General features: G+C 41.2%; 1 pseudogene; it reads right to left on the bottom strand.

Annotated features, from left to right (window-relative positions):
* Window positions 1–4,382: 4,382 nt before the first annotated feature.
* LOC120225615 lies at window positions 4,383–6,393 on the bottom strand (annotated as a pseudogene).

The following is a 6,393-nucleotide window of genomic DNA, read 5'->3' on the forward strand; positions in this document are numbered from 1 at the left end:
TCCTCCTTTGCTTATTTGCCATTTCATTCTCTGACAGTGAATAATTTGGGTTATATTTTTGTTTTGTTTTGTTTTTAACTTCTTAATTTTATTTAAATCCAAGTTAGTTAATGTACAGTGTAATAATGATTTCAAGAGTAGAATTTAGTGATTCATCACTTTCATATAACTTCTAGTGCTCATCCCAACAAGTGCCCTCCTTAATGCCCATGACCTATTTAGCCCATCCCCCGAGGCTAGCTCAGAGCCTGGAGCCTGTTTTAGATTCTATGTCTCCCTCTCTCTCTGACCCTCCACTGCTCACGCTGTCTCTCTCTCTCTCTCTGAAATAAATAAAACATTAAAAAATTAAAAAAAAACATATCTACACTGCATTAAGCCACCAACACTGATATGACCAAGAAACTCATGATCCTGTCCTAGCAGGTAGTGGGTCCAGCGTAAGACCAACTGGATTTGGGAACACAAAGGCACACTGTTTAAAATAATATCCATATAGTATTGCAAAAAGATGGGAGGTATAAACTGTTCTTTCTGACTGATACTTTTTCCTGTTTTATGAACTTGTACAGGTTTAGATGATGTCAGAATTGTACCACCATAATCACAACAAAACATCTCAGGACAATTTTTTTTAAGGAAGAGAATTAAACAGATCAATAAGAAGAAATGAACTAAGTTGGATGGTGCCAATACAGAATGGCAGCTCCAGCTCCTTTATTTTTTTTTAATTTTTTAAACGTTTATTTTTTTTTTACGAATAGTTTTTTGTCAGGTTGGTTTCCATATAACACCCAGTGCTCATCCCCACAAAAGCCCTCCTCCATGCCCATCTCCCCCCTCCCTTCCACACCCATCAGTCCTCAGTTTCCAGCTCCTTTATTTTGATCTTTCAATTATGACCCTACAGAAATATGTGGAATATCATGAAGGATATCCATGAAGGACTGGGGATATCTTTTATTTTTAAGTCAAGTCTTTAAATCCAGCTGCCTCTTTATTTCTAGGAGAGAGAGAGAGAGAGAGAGAGAGAGAGAGAGACAGCGTGAGCAGGGGAGGGTCAGAGAGAGAGGGAGTCGCAGACTGAAACAGGCTCCAGGCTCTGAGCTGGCAGTCAGCACAGAGCCCGACGTGGGGCTCGAACCCACGAACGCGAGATCATGACCTAAGAGAAAGTTGGACGCTTAACCTACTAAGCCACCCAGGCGCCCCCCAGCTGCATCTTTAAAACTAGTATTTTGCAAGATTATTTTTGCTTTCCCATGTGTGTCCTCTGAAGCAGAAGTAAATGTTAGAAACTGACAGGTTCTATTTCTCATGCTAGAGGCACAAACAGAGTTTCTTTATGTTTGGGAACCATCATGGTTCCTACTTTCTAGAACACATTCTAAGCTCCTATCAACATGGGGTGTCCAGCAGCTTCCTCAGAATCCAAGACAGAGATCTCCATTTTCTAAAACAAAGTAGCCAACCTGAAGGACTCAATCCATAGAAAAGAAAGAAGTCTGCCTCCTTAGCTCTGTCTGCCCTTCATCCAAAAGAAGTGCAGGTGGCAGATAGGGGGCAAACTTTTAGTCATAAAGTCATTACTGGAGAAGGCAGTAAAGGAAACCTGCAGGCTGCCTGATGTTCTTGTTATGAGAAACAAATGTCTTCTCCAAAGTATAAATTTCCCACTTATGATCTAAAATAGATGCCTTGATTATGTATCTAAGCAAGTGGAAGACAGTTGCTCATTACCTATAATCCAAGTCTAGTTTAGTTTATTTGTTTTTTAGTTGAGCATTCCTACCAAATCAAGTTTTAAAAATAGAACAGGGTCACCTGGGTGGTTGAGCTCAGACTCTTGATTTTAGCTCAGGTCATGATCCCAGGGTCATGGGGGTCCAGCCCCATATCAGGATCCACGCTGAGCATGAAGCCTGCTTAATAGTCTCTCTCTTGGGGCACCTGGGTGGCTCAGTCGGTTAAACGTCTGACTTTGGCTCAGGTCATGATAACGTGGCTCGTGGATTTGAGCCCCTGCATCAGGTTCTGTGCTGACAGCTAGCTCAGAGCTTGGAGCCTGTTTTGTATTCTGTATCCCCCTCTCTCTCTGACCCTCCCCTGCTCATGCTGTCTCTCTCTCTCTCAGAAATAAATAAAACATTTAAGAAATTAAAAGAAAAGAGTCTCTCTCTCTCCCTCTACCCTCTTCCCAGCTTGAGTTCACGCTCTCTAAGAAAAGAAAAAATTATTTGTTTTGTTTTGTTTTTAATTTTTTCAGCATTTATTCAGTTTTGAGAGACAGAGAATGAATGGGGAAGGGGCAGAGAGAGAGGGAGACACAGAATCTGAAACAGGCTCTGAGCCATCAGCACAGAGCCCGATGTGGGGCTCAAACCCACAAACTGTGAGATCATAACCTGAGCTGAAGTCGGATGCTTAACCGACTGAGCCACCCAGGCACCCTGAAAAAAAATGTTCTTAACAGATCAGAGACTGCCTAGTGTTTGTGCCATTTACTGACATAGCACTAAACCCAAGGACTCCATGTATAAATATCCTTTTTGCATTTTAACAATAAAAGAATGGTTAGAACAAGGATATGATCACAGTCTCTAACATTGATTGAATTATATTGTCTGTACTTGTTACAAATAAGTTTATATAGTTTTGCTCCATTTTCTATGCATTTTCTCTTTTAAATCATCTTTCACAAAATATATATTTTAAAAAATCAGAAGATAAATGTTTAGAGGAGCAAGTTTTATGAATTATTTTCCCTTGGTTACTATTGGCGATTCGAGGGATCATCACGGATTTTGAGTAAAGTGGCCTAGCATGTCCACGGTTCACCTCTTGCCACAAGATCAGGGACAGGAAAAACTGGAAACTCTCTCTCCCTCTCTTTTTAATGTTTGTTTGTTTGTTTGTTTGTGTGCTTGGAGATGACTGGGGGAGGGGCAGAGAGCAAGGGAGACACAGAATCTAATGCAGGCTCCCCAATGTGGGGCTCGAACCCATGAACTGTGAGATCATGATCTGAGCCGAAGTCAGACGCTTAATCAACTGAGCCACTCAGAAGACCCAACTGATGTGTTTTCTAAAATTAAGAACAGAAATGGCACCTTCTATATCTTCTTGGTTTACTTGTTCTCTTTGTGGCCAAGCATCTAGTCTCTGTGCTAAGTTAGATTAATAAACTCTGCAGCCATACGCCCTCACCTAGCAGAGCACAGGAGTGGGAGCTATAATGCGGAAAGCAAAAGCCCCAGTACAGGAGGGGTCCCCAAACTCCTTTCAACCACAACAGCTAAAGGAGCAAACTTTGCAGATGGGAGCTTACAGAGTGCAGTCAGCATTTATCTCTCCCATAGAGGGTGGGGAACAGTCACTGTTAGGTAGTCTCAGTGCAGGGCTCACTGGCTTCACCTCTGGCTATTTGGCAGGCACAAAAAATGAAGACCTTTAGACAAAGGCCCAGCCTGGCTCATGCTTTTTGACCCTGCTACACAGTCAAGCCTGACTAACTTCTGACCTACAGAACTGTGAATAAATTGGTGTTCTTTAAGTCAGTAAGTTGGCTTAAAATCATTAAGCCAATTGAAAACTAATACAAACATCCTATCCCTGCCTCTTGATACCAGAGCTATGGCTTCATCTAAGAAAATCTCGACAGTTTAGGATTTTGGCTCAACCAGATCAATAACATAGTTGGGGAGGGAGTAAAGGTGAGGTGGGGGGAGGGGACAGACTTAGATTACCTGGTGTGAAATAATGTATGCTTCTGTGTGTGCGTGTGTGCGTGTGTGCGTGTGTGTGTGTGTGTGTGTGTGTGTGTGTATGCTCCTGGTTCCTGATGCAGAGCTCCCCAAGCCCCTCATAATAGAGGTGCTAAGAGAATTTTTTTTCTTAACTTTATATTTTTGATTCCAGTTGCTGACACAGAGCTCCTAAGACCTTTGCAATTTCCTAAGTACTAGGAACATCTGACACTAAACTCCTAAGTCCCTTGGAAAATCCTGGAGTGTCTTTTGTTCTAACAAGGTGACGGTTCTTAGATGGGGGGTAGTCATGAGAAAGACTAACCTATTACTAGAATCTTAGATCTTTTGGCCCTACCTTTCACTTCCACAAAGAGAGGAGAGGGACTACAAATGGAGTTAATTATTAATTAATAATAAGTAATTGTAATGAAGCCTCAATTAAAGAATCTCAATTAGCATGAGGTTCAAGAGAGCTTCTGGGTTGGTGACCATATTCACATGCCAGGAGGGTGGCACAGCCCGTCTCCATGGGGATAGAAGCCCCTATGCTTGGGACACTTCGGGACCTCACTCTGTCCTGCTCATCTGGCTATTCGTCTGTATCCTGTATCATATATTTTATTATATAATAAACTAGTAAATGTGAAGAAACAAAATGTGCCTTATTCCAAAGTTTATCTCCTCAGCTGAATACTGAAAGACTTTAGCATGTGTGTCCTTCACAGTTTTTTAGGACACTTCTTTGCAGCCACAAATGCCTGTAGATTTCATCTGGATAAAGACACCTTCACCCATGGGTAACCCTGATGATTCAATACCATGCGAACCCTGTGAGCTTGAATATCTGGATAAAACTCCCCCCAAGAAAGTCCAGGACATCCTCAATTGTGGCTGCACAGGAAAGATTTCAAAGGTGTATATGGTCATTAACATCTGTAGGGGTACAAACTGCCTAGGTAGTACTGGAATAATGATTGGAAGAGGAATGAGGGGCTCAGAAATGATTCATCATCTGCTGAATTTCAGCTGCTATTCTCTTGAAGAGTTCAATGTATCTTTTACCTAATAAGTCCTTGGCTCCTTTATTGTGTTCTGTGTATATCCCTCATGAGCAAAGAGGACAAAAGCATTTCCTGTTGGCCTACTGATCTAGGAGGTAACAAAGAGGATGCCTTTCTCCCCCCTCCCACCATTGATGGGGGCAATGCTGTCCAAAAATGCCACCACGTCATCAGATGTTAGCACTCACATGCAGATGATGAATTCTTTCTCCTCAGAGAGAAATTGGGCTACTTCTTTGGATGTACCACCAGCAAATTTAAGAAAATTATCACCTGTTCCTTTGTAATCTCAATGTACTGGGTCTCCATGTGATGTTTGTGCCTCTGTAGTACTAGGTCTTTGTACTCCTCACTTACAAACCTGACTGGGGCTTCTCTCTTCCTTCCACCCTGGGCATTCAGACAAATTTGCTATACCTCCCACAGCAATATTGAGTCATTCAAAGAATCCTACAATGTCTTGATCTGAAGACTGCCATAGTAAACCTTGAGTCCTGACTACAGTATTATAATCAATAAGCTTCATCTTGCTGCAAGTGCCACTTCCAAATTTGAAACTTACTATCTCTGGATCTGAAAATCTGTGATGATAGGGTTTTGAAATCATTGCTAAAATTATATTGCCCACATCTAGCTTGAGAGGTTCCATACTGAGAGATCGACCTATTCTCAAAATTTAAACACAGTGTCATTGCTGCAATATCCTGTTTATCAATATCAGATTAACCAGGGTAATATTTCTTGAATTCACTTCAAATATTAAAATAAGTATTCAGGCAGTAATACATTCTTCTCTCATATGTGGAATTTAAGAAACAAAACATGAATATATGGGAAGAGAAAGAAAAATAAGTTAAAAACAGAGAAGGAGGCAAACCATAAGTGACTCTTAAATGCAGAGAACAAACTAAGAGTGCCTGGAGGGGTATTGGGTGGGGGGATGGGCTAAATAGGTCATGGGCATTAAGGAAGGCAATTGATGGGATGAGCATTAGGTGTTTTATGTAAGTGATGAATCCCAAAATTCTATTCCTGAAATCATTATTACACTATATGTTAACTAATATGAATTTAAATAAAATTTTAAAAATTAGGCTAAAAAAAAAAGGATTCAGGCAATAATGTATTCTTCTTGGAAGCCTTCAGATGTGGGATTTGCCTGATATGAAGTTGCCTAACAGTATAGAGACTTGAAGGAGAGTTCCCATCCAGGTGTTGACTTCATTGTTCACTGACTGGTTAAATTGTCTCAGGGCTGGGTCCACCCACTGCTGGGAGCATAGGCTTTTCATAAGGATCTTAGTCTCTTTTCCATCAGTTCCAATATATCCAGTCTAACTAGTATTTTGTGCTAGTTATTTTGTGTACTCGTTCTTAGCCAGGTCCACATTTTCCATAACAGCACTATCAGTTCCTTCTTACTGGAGCCCAGCTTGACCCCACAAGTGACCCCAGCAGTGATTCCAAAAAGCATGATCAAGTAATCTGGAGACTCTTTCATGATGATAGGTGAGGAGAGAAGGGGGCTTGGAGATAATGAGGTGGGGTGGAAGTGAGAAGAAAACCTATGCTAAAACCTCTTC

Source organism: Hyaena hyaena, unplaced genomic scaffold, assembly GCF_003009895.1.
Source record: "Hyaena hyaena isolate Hyena2069 unplaced genomic scaffold, ASM300989v1 scaffold_1451, whole genome shotgun sequence".
Lineage (NCBI taxonomy): Eukaryota > Metazoa > Chordata > Mammalia > Carnivora > Hyaenidae > Hyaena > Hyaena hyaena.